A 14,947-nucleotide genomic window follows, 5' to 3' on the forward strand; every position below is an offset into this window, starting at 1 on the left:
AACCATATAGAAGCAAGATATAGTCATATAGATATATCAATATCTATAGCTATCTATCTACCTATTCACACACTTTTTTTCTTGTTTCTCCCTAGTTATTGTAGGTTCTCTTCACCATTAAACTAAGAACTCCTAGAGATCAATGACTGCCTTTTACCTTTCTTTAAATCTATAGTGCTTAGTCAGTGCTAAGTAGGCATTTAACAAATGCTTTTTGATTGACTTACTGAATGATACAAATACTTTTCTTTTATCCAAGGTACAGCTTACAAAACTGATGAGTATTTTTGGACAGTCTCCCAGCTTTGGCAAGTTCTGTAGTAGAAATGTTTAATTTCCCCTTTAGGGGCGGAACTCCCCATCAACTCCCAGTCCTTCCCCTTGAAGACTTTTATCCTATTCGTCCATAGCCTCCTGTTAAGAGACATTAGAAGAGATAATCACTTCATTGTTCACCTATGGATTTAGAGGGAGTGAATTTCTTATTCCACTCCATCTATTAGTTCCCTTTCCCCTTCATTAGATTTTTCACTTATGTCATCCATATGATAATTTATGGGGAAATTACACAACTTTGTCCATTGATCATTAAATTTTCCTTAAAATTTTAGTCCCTTGCATGTTTATTGTTCTTTGACAATCTTTTTTTTTTAATTTTACCATTCTAATCAACCTTTTTCTAAACAGCCTATAAAAAATGAAAGAATTCATTTCATTTCCAGACAAGTCTTTTCTAGATAATTGCACTTACCTAACAGGACAACTAGGTGGTGCAATGGATAGAGCACTGGGCTTGGAATCAGGAAGATTTATCATTATGAGTTCAAATTTGGCCTCAGAAACTGGCTAGCTGTGTGATCCTTGACGAGTCATTTAACCCTGTTTGCCTCAATTCCTCATCCAGAAAATGAGCTGGAGAAGGAGTTGGTGAAACTCTCCAGTATCACTGCCAAGAAAACCCCCAAAGGGATAACAAAGAATTAGACATGACTGAATGTCTTAACAACAAAATTTTATGTTTTTATCATTTGAAATGTTTGTAATTTTTATATTTTCTCACTTCTTTTTTTTCAACTCCTATGTGTTAAATTATCATCTCTGGACAGATGATTCACAGATTTATAGAACATCTCTGTACAGATGATTCACAGCCTTAGTTTTTCTCCCAAACTATAGTTACAATCATCACTGACCTTTTGGACATCTTGCACTGACTATATCCCAAGGACATCTCAAACTCAACATGACTCAACATGACCAATATAGAATTCATTATTTCTACCCCCCCCCAAAAAAACCTCATTTCTTCTTCCCAACTTCTCTATTACTATCAAGGGCTACCACCATCCTTCCAGTCACCCAACCCGGAAACCTCAGTGTCATCCTCAAGAGTTCACATATCCAATTTATTGCCAAATCTTGTCATTTCTAAATTCATAATATTGCTCCTAAGTCTACTTCTCTCTATATACACAACCACAATGCTAGGTTGAGCCCTTATGACTTTTCATATATATTATTGCATTTGCTCTGTCTCAGGTCTCTTCCAAATTCAATCCATCCATCTCTCAGCAGTCGAAGTGACTTTATTTTGTTTTTGCAAGGCAAATGGGGTCAAGTGGCTTGCCCAAGGCCACACAGCTAGGTGATTATTAAGTGTCTGAGACCAGATTTGAACCCAGGTACTCCTGACTCCAGGGTTGGTGCTCTATCCTCTGCGCCACCTAGCTGACCCAAAAATGACTTTATTTTTAAAAGCATAGGCCTAACCATATTCCATCTCCCCACCTCCTTTGCCTCCCATCCATTTAATAAACTCTACTGACTCCCTATGATTTTCAAGATCCACTATAAAGCCCTTTCTAACCCAGTCATTTGCCACCTTTCCTAGTCTTTCTAAGACTTGACCCCCTCCCCACCTTTATGATCTCTACAATACAGTTCTAGTGGCTTATGAACAGATCTTCCAACATGGCAGCCTATTTCCTGTCTCCCTGCCTTTGCACTGATCCTCCTCCCTTACTTCTACTATCTCTTAGACCCCCAGGCTTCCTTAGAACATCATTTTGAGGGCAGCTAGATGGAGCAGTGGATAGAGCACCAACCCTGGAGTCAGGAGTACCTGGGTTCAAATCTGGTCTCAGACACTTAATAATCACCTAGCTGTGTGGCCTTGGGCAAGCCACTTAACCCCACTGCCTTGCAAAAACTAAAAAAAAAAAAAAAAAAAAGTAAAGAATATCATTTTGAATCCTAAATTCTGAGGTCATTCCAGACCCTCCTTAATACTCATGTCTTCCCCTCCCATATTACCTTCTATTTTCCCTATATGGATTTGGTATTAACCCACTTAGTTACCTGTTTTTTTCCCCCATTAGAACACATTCCTCTTGAGAGTAGGGACTGATTTTAAACTTTCTTAATATCTACAGTGTTTAGCTTGTGCCTGGCACAGAAATTTTGAATACCATGGATAGGTTCAATTACTTTGGCAGTATACTTTCCAAGGATATACACATTGATAGTGAGGCTGACATACACATTGCCAGATATATGTTTATATTTATTAACACAAACATACATATCTATTTATATATATATATATATATATGTGTGTGTGTGTGTGTGTGTGTGTCTGTGTATGTGTGTGTGTATACATACTCATCTATTAAGGACTCACCCATTTTATTTTTGGAATAGGATATTTTAAAAAGAGTCAAGAACCTCAAGCTGCAACTTGGTTGTTGACTGACTGACTGCCACAAATACCTCTCCTTTATTTACATAACATATTTAAAAATTGATGTTTAGGTTCCTGTTTGGAGGACATAATACACCAAGTTGCAGCTTGAGGCCCATGACTCTTTTATAAAATATCCTATTACAAAATCAAAATAGATGAGTCCTGAATATATGTATGTACATTCATGTGTGTGTATATATGTATGAATTACATTCACATATTCATATATCTGAAAATGTGTGTCAACTTCATCATCATTATATATCCGTATATTAATAAAAATCTGCATATATATAACATATACATATCTTTTTATATGTGTATATACATCAATATTCAGGACTTATCATTTTATTTTTGGAATATGATAAAATCAAAATAGATGGGTCCTGAATATATGTGTATATGTATTATATATATATATACATATATCTAGCAATGCATGTCAACTTCATTGACATTGTACATATATATATATATATATATACACACACACATATACATACACATATTCATATATCTATCTACATATGCTTTTATATATATACAGACAGACATATATCCCTGGAAAATATACTACTAAAGTAGGTGAAATCATCCACATATTCCAAACTTCTCTATGTGCTATAACTGATGGGTCCATCTATGGATGGTGTAGTGCTGGCTGATAGAGCACCTATGTTTTCATGTCAATTGTTAGACTAAAATTAGTGCAAGCAGCAGAGAATCAATCATACTTTAGCTTCACAATCTGCACTAAATGCACAATCATCTGCAAATAAAAAAATCATGTACCAACTCTTCCTCCACTTTAGTCTTGGCTTGTAGCTTTTTCAAGTTGAAGAATTTATCAGAAAGAATTTTCCAGAACTAGCCCAGTATTTAGGAGGCTCTGAAGGAAAGTGTGGGAAAGAAGACATTTTAGACTAATTACCAAAATGAAGGTCTACAGAGCTGATGTGTTGACCTCATTGTTTTATGCCAGCATACCAGTTCCATTTGAATTGTCTTGGGAAGATTCTAAAGATTACCTGATACAATAAAATACCAGATACTGCAGTCTTTTCTCAAACTAACTTGTCAAGCATTCAAATTATCTCAGAGAGCACTAATACTAAGGGGTTGGCCATGTTACTCAAATGCCAAATGTATGCTGGAGAACTCACATGATGATTAGAAGACTGGAAGATCTCAAGATCTCTCTTAAGAACTTTGCAATTGACTGTGCAAGATGGGAGACACTGGCATAGGACTGCCCTGAATGGTGTGCCCTCATCAGAGAAAGTGCTGTGTTTTATAAGCAAAATTGAAAGTAGTTTAAAAACAAGAAAACAAAAAAAAAACAAACCATGGTATATTCAAATTTAGAGAATATAAAAAAACTCCAAATGTTCACATGGTCTATTTAAGTCCAACCATAGTACAACAAATTGTAACTTGACTCTGCCATAGTGATGTCATTTTGATCTTCGAGAATGAAGGACAACAACCTAATCTCACCTAATCTCTCCTCTCTCTCTCTCTCTCTCTCTCTCTCTCTCTCTCTCTCTCTCTCTCACACACACACACACACACACACACACATACATATATGCATATATATGTGTGTATGTATATATATATATACATATATTTTTGTATGTTTGTTCATTAGCAGGAGGAAGTGCAGTTACTTTTTATAGCTGTCTTCAGAGAGACAAGGGATAGACACTCACAAAAAGATAAAATAAAAACTAAATAAAATTCCAAAGATTTTCTATAAACAAAATTTTTAAAAAAGGGAAATATTTGCTTCAAATACCATGGATGTGGTTCTGCTATCAGAGATATATATAGAATTAACACACATATATTTATATATGTACATGTATGTGTGTATGTGTGTATAAATGTATATATGTGTGTATGTATGTGTGTGTATAAAACCAAGAGCCATTCCCCAAAGGATGAATGTCAGGTGATATGAACAAATGGTTCTCAAAAAGAAAACTATAAAATATTAACAGCCACATTAAAGATTGTCTCAAATAACTAATGATAAGAGAAATGCAAATCAAAACTCTAAGGTTTTACTTAATATCCAGCATATTGATAAAGAAAACCAAGATAGGAATTATCAATATTGAAGGGACTATGAAAAGATGGATATACAAATTATATGTTAGTTATATTCTGGCTACCATTTAACTGTTGCTTCTCTCTTCAAAGTTACTAATGATTTCTTAATTCCAATAAGCATTTATTAAGCTCCTACAATGTTCTAGGTGCTGGGGATATAATTAATAATGTTTGTTTCTTAAAAGACAGTCCCTGTTCTCAAGTAACTTACAATCTAAACAGGAGAAACAACTTATGAAAAGAGACAGGAGGAATGGGGTGGGAGGAGGCAAAACAGGTCACCAAGGGATCCCTAACATGGGGACATCTTGTTCCCTAGAGCTGAAACCAAGGAGGACAGCAATGCAAAAAAGAGAGATCTGAGTCCAGTTTCTACCTTCTATAAAGGAAGACATTGGAAGGAGTTTGGTATTCTGCCCTCCAGTCCTCCAATCAGATGGAGAGAAGTTGGAAGGAGGTAGAGGCTTGAGTTAGCACAATGTGGCAAGATTAGAAGTGCTGAACCCCTGGGAGGGGTATCTTGTTCCTTGGAGTTGAAACCAGGCAGGATGGCAGGTGCAAAGTGGAGTGCCAATTCTCTTGGCCTTTTATCAGTCCTTATCCTTATTGACCTCTCTACAGCTTTTGATACTATTAATCACCCTCTTCTCCTTGATACTCACTTCTCTCTATGTTCTTATCCTATCTATCAGACCACTTGTCTGGATCTTCATTCAGGTCACACCTGTTCACTGTGGGCATCCCTCAGTCCTCTATCCTGGCCCCCTTGTCTTCCCTTTCTATATTATTTCACCCTTTCTATATTATTTCCCTTGGTGATCTCATCAGCTCCCCTGGATTCAATTATTATTTCTTTGCTAATGATGATCAGATCTATTTATCTAACCCTAATCTCTCTCTAGACTCCAGTTTCATCTCTTCAAATTTTAGTGAAGATGTTTATTAGACAGTCTCATGTAGCCATCTTAAGCTTATGTCCAAAACCAAATTTATTTTCTTTCCCCAAAAGCCATCCCCCTCTTTCTAACTTCTCTATTACTATTGATGGTACCACTGTCTTCCCAGTCACCTAGGCTCTCAACCAAGTATCATCCTCAACTTGTCATGGTCTCTCCCATCCCATATCCAATCAGTTGCCAATGCCAGACAATTTTATCTTTGTGACATTTCTCACATACAACCATTTCTCTCCTCTGACATTTCCACATTCTGATTCAGGCTTTCATCGCCTCTCACTTAAACTATTACAATAGACTGCTGGTGGCTCTGCCAGCCAAAGTCTCCATACAGCTGCCAAAGTGATGTTCCTAAAGAAAAGACTATTTCACTCCTTTCTTCAATGAACTCCAATGACTCTATCACCTCTAGAATCAAATATAAAATTCTCTGTTTGGCATTGTCCTTCACAACCTACCCCCACGACTTACATTGTGTATTCTGGGATCCAGTGACATTGGACTCTTTGCTATCAGTCCAAGACACTCCAACTCCCAACTCCAAGTATTTTCAATGGCTGTCCCTACACTTGGAAATCTTTCTCTCTTTATATTCACCTACTGGAAACAAAGGGGATTCTCATTAATTAGAGGATGTTCAAATTGTAGTATAAGAATATAATGGAATATTATTTCATTACAAAAAAATGGATGTGAACAATTTAAAAAGCAAGGAAAGACTTACATAGATTGATGCAGAAAGAAGTAAGCAGGACTAGAAAAAAAACATACACATGTTACTACAAAACCAAATGGAAAGAACAAACAAAAAAACAACTTAATGCTGTGCAATCATCATGATGAAACTTTTCCCTGGAGAAGAAATGAGAAAGTGAATCTTGTCTTTTTTTCCCCCCTCAGAAATGTGAGTCTCTGGAACATTGCATATATGGTAAGATTTGATTAGTTTGCTGATTCACCTTTTTTTTTTTTTGGTGGCAAAGCAATCAGGGTTAAGTGGTGTCCAGGGTCACATACTTGGTATCAAATGTCTAAGGACAGATTTGAATTCAGGTTCTCCTGATTCCAGGTTCGGGGCTCTTTCCATTGTATTATTTAACTGCCCCTTGCTCATTTGCTTTTTTTGTTTCTTTTTTTTCTCTTCTCTGTCTCTCTCACTCTGTCTCTCTGTCTCTCTGTCTCTCTCTTTTACAAGGGGTAATTCATTTGCTAGGGATAGAAGAAGATATTTAGAAATAAAGATTATACTTTATAAAGATTCAATAAAATTATTTTGAATGGAATATCCCATCCTATTCCTTCCTCCAGTTTCTCATGACTACAGAATAGTCTTAGGTTATTTTGATTTTCATTCCTTCATATTTGCTAGTTGCTAGCAAGCTCTCATTGAAATTTTGAAATGCAATCACTACACACCTTGGAATTGGAAGAGTATAATTCTTTTTTCTTTTGGCTATCTATTGTTTAATCAATGTTTTGTATCTTTATTTAAAATAATGTAGTAATAGTAGGGTATTCAGATCTTCTAATTTGTCATGTTATTCTGGGACACCTATGATTTTTTAATGTATTTAATCATTCTTATATGCATTTATAATCCATTCCTCCCTTTATTCCCTGGTTCACTGAATCAAAGAGAAAACCCTCAGCACAGCCATCACTAAACAAATTTCTACATTGACCAAAATATGTTTCCCTTCCCTTCTATGAAGTTCATAAACTCTCTGGCAAGAAGTGAATGGAATGTTTCATATTCAATTTCCTGAATTGATCAGAGTTCTAAAATCTTTCAAAGTTGTTTTTCTCTTTCTTTGATATACTATTCAACAGTATTGTTGTCTGTATAATTGTTCTATTCATTTATTCTGCATTATTTCATAAAGATCTCAGTTTTCTCCATGACTATCAATTTTCCCATTTTATGGCAAAACAATATTCCATTACATTCATATATAATTTTTTTGTCATTGTTTAATAGCAACCAGATAGCTACTGCCTCAGCCAAACCTTGAAAGTTTGCATGTAATCACTGTGCCCAGTGCTCAATGTGTTGAGAATGGAAGTGTTGACTGGGGTAAAATTAATTTTGATCTCTCTCTCTCTCTCTCTCTCTCTCTCTCTCTCTCTCTCTGTGTGTGTATGTGTGTGTGTGTCACACACACACAGAGTCTCTTTTTCTCTCTCACACACACTCACATACACATACACACACATAATTCCTTTCTTTTTTCCTTTCTTCTTTTTCCCCCTTTTATCTTTGAGATTAGAGAAGTATGCAGAAAATCATTCCATCATCTTGCTAATCATTTCCTCTCTTTGAGCTTTTAAAGGAACCACTTTTCCATTTTTCCTTTTATTGGGCAACTTAATCCAAACATATTTTGAATTATAATTGCTAAGTTTGTAATTTCTTCCATCTAACTTTTTCTTATTGTACCCCACTTACCTTATCCATCTTTCTTTTAGTCACACAACTGACTAAAAGGTTACACAAAGGGGCAGCTAGGTGGTGCAGTGGATAGAGCACCGGCCCTGGAGTCAGGAGTACCTGAGTTCAAATCCGACCTCAGACACTTTAATTACCTAGCTATGTGACCTTGGGCAAGTCACTTAACCCCATTGCCTTGCAAAAACTAAAAAAAAAAAGGTTACACAGAATACCAGATCCTACATTTAGTTTGTTGACTATTAAAAAAATTATGATTCAGAAGAGCAACAAGCTGCCTTAAGAGCTCTCCTTCAACAAGATGTCCACCATGTATATGTTGTTATGACTTTCTTTAAGATATACCTTCAACAGAAGTGAAAATCAGTTTCTGTTTTCCAGCTTTATAACAAATATCCAGCTCAGAGTCCAAATGTATAAGGGATGATAATGTCCTGGTTGTACAAAGTCATAGAACATTGAAAGGTCTATTAAATAAGTTTCATAGTGGATCAAAAATGTCACAAGATTTTTCACTCATGAAAAACCAAGTAGGGAGGCGGCTAGGTGGCGTAGTGGATAAAGCGCTGGCCTTGGAGTCAGGAGTACCTGGGTTCCCATCGGTCTCAGACACTTAATAATTACCTAGCTTGTGGCCTTGGGCAAGCCACTTAACCCCATTTGCCTTGCAAAAAAAAACTAAAAAAAAACCAAGTAGGGATCATATCGGGATGGATAGCCTGTTCTTCAATACATCTGTCTTGGACAGATACCCCACAAAACGAATTGTTCTTGAAAGAGGTCTATTTCTAAGACCACTGAGTACCAGTTCTCCAAAACGTAATCATGGTGCTTGATCCCCCTACTCACAATTAAACAATGCCTCCCAACATATCTCATCCTCTTGCTGTGTTCCAGGTAGATGTCCATATAGATTCTAGGAACAAAAATTCCTTTTATTAAATCCCAACTACATATCAGGCACTGTATCAGGTGGTAGAGATACAAGGGTAATGAATCCAACAGGGATCTTCCAAAGTCTCAGCCCAAATCTATAGCTTCATCATAGATATGAAGTTGTGGAAAATGGCATCTTTAATTCTCTTTGTCTTCTTCTTGTGCTCTGGCCTTAGGCATTCTGGTAAATAGGGTGCTTTCCCACTTCAGCAATGCCTATTCCAAAAGTATTTATGGTAATTCTGCAATAAATTAGCATCAGACCCTTGGTCAGTATGTAATCTCTTATTGTAACTTTGTTTCTATTGGAAAATTAGTTTTAACTTACATTGTTTCAACTTATATCTCATTTTCTTTTTTAAAAGTGACCTTTGTTTTTATATCAGTCAATTTTCCTTCTCTTCAACCCCACATTGAATCATTGTAACAAAGAAGCATTTAGCAAAACCAGCTGACACAGCAATCATTGACAGCATTACAGAGCTTTTTTCCAGAAGCATAGTAATGTACACGTGAGTTCAAGGGCCACCTGCTTTCAAGGAAAACATTGTGGGGAGGGAGAAAAATCTCATGTTGATATGATTTATCCTGGATCCTGAAATGCACCTAGAGCCAGTTTTAGTTAATCTTATGGTTCACTTGGGCTTTGTACTTTAGAGAGGGAACGAAGAGGGGAGAGTTGGTGATGTGTTACACTGAAAATTTTATTAGATTCAGAAAGCATATTATAAACACTTTTAAAACATGAGTTGTGGGTGGCTAGGTGGCATAATGGATAAAGCACCGGCCTTGGAGTCAGGAGTACCTGAGTTCAAATTTGGCCCCAATAATTACCTAGCTGTGTGGCCTTGGAAAGGCCGCTTAACCCCCTTGCCTTGCAAAAACTAAAACCTAAAATAAAAATAAAATAAAATGTGAGGTGTTTAGAGGACCTGAGTTTAAGTCTGTTCTACTACCATATAACTTAGAAAAATCTATTCATCTCTCTGTGAAACCTGTTTTCTCATTTGTAAAACACAGAAGACAATTCTTGTATCATCTATTACACAGAGTTATTATGAAGAAAGTGTTCTGTATACTTTAGAGTTTTATATTAGTAAAAATTATTGGAAACCCTCAAAATAATAATAGCTAGCTTTTATATAGAATATAAGGTTTGCAAAGTGCTTACTCTGTATCTTCTATCTATAATTCTGTCTATATACAGAAAGATTAGCTGTCTATTTATAATTATCTTATTTGATTCTCATATCAACTCTGTGACATAGGTATTATCACCTCTTTATAGTTAGAGAAACTGAAGCTGAGAGAAGTTAAAAGATTTGCCTGGGATCACATGACTAGTAAGTATTTGAGTCTAACTCAATACTTCCTTTCTCTGAGTCCTAGATTCCATCCACTCTGCAATCTGGCTGCCTAATTTATTAAAATACTAATTAATCATTGATCCCAGCTCTTCCATTATTTTAATTCTGAATTTTTTAGTTCATCCCTCTGATAGTAATTACCCACAATTCCCTTCCCCCATCCTATTAGAAATTTCTCTGAAAGATGAATATTCTGATCATCCCCAGAAGAATAGCAACTCACATCTGTTTAAATGAAGTACACAGGAGAGAAAACCTACTTGATGTATACCCTGTGTGTGGCTTCATATTCTCTTCCCATTAAACTACAAACCACTAGAAGGCAAGGAGGGGGCTTATTGCTATCTTTTTATCTCTCTTCCATGTCTAGTACTCTTGTCAGGTAGTCTCATGTGCAAATGATGATGATGATGATGATGATGATGATGATGGTGGTGGTGGTGGTGGTGGTGGTAGCAGTAGAGGTAGAGAATAAACTGAATTGGTTTCATCTTCTCCTAAAGTTAATCCTTGATGTCCTGTTAACTTGAAACAAATTGGCACAAAAGACTTTACAAATACAGCACCATATTTTAGAGTTAGAAGCAATTACAGAGGTCACCTAATCCAATACCTTAATTTGACAATTAAGGAGACCCAGGCCAAGGCAGGGAAAGTGACTTATGGTAGGTCATATAACTAATTAAAAGAAGAGCTGGAACTAAAACCCAGACCTCCTGTCTTCCAGTCGCATTCATATCAAATCTGAATTGGAGAGGCAATCCTATCTCATCCTGATTTCTTTTGCTTCATCTCCCCCTCAAATAAACAAGTAGCCTACATTTAGAAACTGGACAGGCCTATAGTTCAGATAGGATTTGTGACTTTGCTGACTTATTTCTAGAATCCACATACAAGGGTCTGACCAGAGAATGTGAGATTCAAAAGGAAGTTTGGAGGTGGACAGTACTGGAGCCAACATCCTTAGAGTGAAAAATTTTCAATGTGAGCATTTATACCTCAGAAATTGGAAATTGCTACAAGTCAGTAATTGATTTATTGTTTTGTTGTTTGTCTAGACTTCAGAACATGATTAAGAGGAAGATTTGGGCAACTAGATGGTGCAGAAAATAAACAATTGACCCTGGAATCAGGAGGACCTGAGTTTGAATCCAGACTCAGATAACTAGTTATATAACCCTATACAAGTCACTTCACCCCAATTGCCTCCCCCTCCCCAAAAAAGGCAAATTTAACTTTAAAGTATGTTGTGTGGGGCAGCTAGGTGGCACAGTAGATAGAGCACTGGCCCTGGAGTCAGGAGTATCTGAGTTCAAATCCAGCCTCAGACACTTAATAATTGCCTAGCTGTGTGGCCTTGGGCAAGCCACTTAATCCCACTGCCTTGCAAAAAAAAAGTATGTTGTAATTTTTGGAGAGCTGGTTGTTAAATATTTACCAGCACATGTCAGTACAGTCACTTACTTTTTGGATGAAATAAAGAGAAATGAGGTGATCTGCCTATGGTCACTCAGTAAAGGGCCAGAGGTGGAAGTTGAACTCAAGTTTTTGCTCATCCTATTATTCCATGTTGTTTGCTTTATTACTTCATTAAAGTTGTTTACTTTTATTTCTTCCATGAAATTGAGGAGGTGTTTTTTCTGTCTTAGACCCAGAGAGGCCTGGGGCTAGGAAGCCTGAGCAATGAAGCAATGGAAAAGGTTAGTCCAAGGAAAGGGAAAAGCTTCTGTTCCTGAGTCTTTCTCTGTCTTTAGCAAGTTGTGCTGGAGGCTGAGGGAGCTAGCCGGGTCCAGCCCCCAAGGGACCTAGGCATGATGATCTCATTGGTCATTTCCAGCTTTTATGATCCACCAGGGAGGCCAGTGAAGACTGGGAGTGACACAGACCATCCATCCCTTCCACCCTGCTCTTGATGTAGATGATCTCATCCCCACTGGAATGAATGTCACTGCCATTCACATGCCCTGGCCCAGGCCACAGGTCTTTGGGTAAGGGCACTAAGTAAGTGGGGGTGGGGAGGTAGGAAAGCAGGCCCTTAAACTTGGAATTGGAATCTTGGAATGAGAGGAGAGGCAAGAATAAGGAGATGAACTTACAGGATCATAAAGGTGACAACTAACTCTAGGAGGAAGCTGGGAGCATCTGTCTGTGAACCAGGCACAATACTAGAAAAGGGGAAGAGCTAGAATTAGGGTTGATATACCAGAAAGAAAGCATTGTAATAATTTTCCTCTCCTTTCAGTCCTAATCCAGGCTCCATTTTGCACTATGACTTTGTTTAACCAGAAAAAAATTATGAAGTTTATCTTTTAGTGACCTTCCTCTTTGAGTTATCTCTTCTCCACCAAGGGGTTTCCAAGCCCTCTATCCTGTTTTAAACACTCCTCTCCTACATATCCAGGTGTCATCTCCAGTCAACCTAATTGTATCTGGTCACTCAACCCAGATAGCTCTAAGGAGAAAGTGAGACTGGTGACTTTGCACAACCCTGCCTCACTTAAAAACCAATTCACTTGCAAATCATGACATCACCTTCCTGAAGGCATGGTCCTTTTCAAGAATGAAGGAAAAACAACTGTCTTTCCCACATGAAGCCAAAGTCTCATCATCTGGGCCTGGCCTCCATGGCATTGAGTCCTTCTGCTACTCCTGTCCATCAGCGGTTGAGGACTTGGGAGGGGCAGATGACCCCTTCTGGATGCCTTTGGTCCCTCCTGCCACCCAATTCCCACTCTGGGAAAATCACCACCCATCTTACATCTAAATTTCTCAAGGCTAAACTCTCTGTCTGGGCCTCCCAAGGTGATAATTAGCTAATCTTACAAACTAATCTGAGTTTCTGAGTGAGATCTCTAAGAGATGATTCAATTACTTCTCTCCTTCTGAAGATAATGCCCCTATCTGACCACTGGATCCAGATGACTCTGGAGGAGAGAGTGAAGCTTAATCCCCTTACTCAAATCTAATTCATATGCTTGTCATGGCATCATCTCCCTGATGTCATGGTCTCCTTGGAAAATGAAGGACAAACGTTATTATTTTTTGTCTAACCAAATGATTACTATGTCAGACCAAGTAAGAGGTGAAGATGGTGTCACAGTAGAGGAATGGACTTACTATTTGGATTGTCACCAGATAGGCAGAGACTAGAGTAGGGTTAGGGGGGAGAGTAGATCTTTAAAGAGTAGGGAGAAAGATTGCTCCCAGGCCTCTCCTCTCCTCTTGCTCAGAATGGGCCAGGCTTGAAGGGGTCATAGAGTGGGCCAGTGTTTAAATTTTTAAATGAGTTAACATATGCAAAGTATTTTGAAAACCTAAGGTGCTATATAAAAATGCTGGGTGGTGCAGTAGATAGAGCAATGGCTTGGAATCAGGGAGACTCATCTTCTTGAGTTCAAATGTGGTCTCAGACATTTTCTACCTGTGTAACCCTGGACAAGTCACTTAACCCTGTTTTCTCAGTTTTCTCATCTGTAAAATGAGCTGGAGAAGGAAATGGCAAATCTCTCTTTACCTCTGAGAAGAGCCCTCCTCCTTGTCTCCGCACCGCCCCCCCTCCATAAACTCAGAAAGAGTTGGACACACACTGAAAAAAATGAACAAAAAGCTATTTGTAATGAGACCGCTAGATGGTGCTGTGAATAAAAATCTAGAACGGACTCAGAAACATGAGTTCAAGTTCTAACTCAGACATTTATTAATTGTGTGATCCTGGGCAAGTCACTTAAACTCACTCAGCCTCAGTTTCCTAGTCTTTAAAATAGAGATAAAAAATATTAATACCTACCACTCAAGGTTGTTATGAAGATCAAATGAGATCATGTTTGAAAAGTGTTTTGCTATCCTTTTAGAGCTATACAAATGTTAGTTATTACTGTTTTTATTACTTCCCTTAGCATTTCCGTGGCAACTCTGGCCAAAGGACCAGCTTTTGCCTAGTTGATTTCTAGCTAATTTCTGTTGTAAACAACCTCATTATAGAGTATTTCCTCTCTTACACTCCGCAATCTAGTCAAACCAACTTTCTCTCATTTCCAGCCTCCATACATTTGTCCTTGAGAAAAGCCCAGGATAGGAAGCATTTAGACCTGGGTTCTTGTTTTTGTATTACTACTGGCTTCCTGAACAAAAGCTAGTTCTCTGGAACTCCACAAAATGATCTTTGCTTTCTCTAGCTTTCAGATTTTATGATCCTATAGATAGACCAAATGAGCAGGGAGATTTGCAGTCTAGGAGAAAATGCTCTGTACTCAGATCTGAGTTGAGTACCAGTCCCATTGCTTATCAGCTGGGTTACATCTAATACTTGCTTCATTTCTCTGGGCCCCTATTTGCCCATCTGTAGAATTGGGTGACTGAATTGGGTGATTTCTAAGGCCCC

General features: G+C 37.6%; 1 long non-coding RNA gene across 1 annotated transcript in view; it reads right to left on the reverse strand.

Moving 5' to 3' along the window:
- Positions 1–245: 245 nt before the first annotated feature.
- Positions 246–14,947, reverse strand: part of LOC141498443 (uncharacterized) — a 35,859-nt gene continuing 21,157 nt past the window's right edge. Inside the window, exons 4-5 of the long non-coding RNA XR_012471644.1 lie at positions 752–946; positions 246–414 (exon numbers count right to left, since the gene is read on the reverse strand). This is a non-coding gene — a long non-coding RNA (uncharacterized LOC141498443). The remainder of the gene's footprint in view (positions 415–751; positions 947–14,947) is intronic.

This window comes from Macrotis lagotis, chromosome X (genome assembly GCF_037893015.1).
Source record: "Macrotis lagotis isolate mMagLag1 chromosome X, bilby.v1.9.chrom.fasta, whole genome shotgun sequence".
Classification (NCBI taxonomy): domain Eukaryota; kingdom Metazoa; phylum Chordata; class Mammalia; order Peramelemorphia; family Peramelidae; genus Macrotis; species Macrotis lagotis.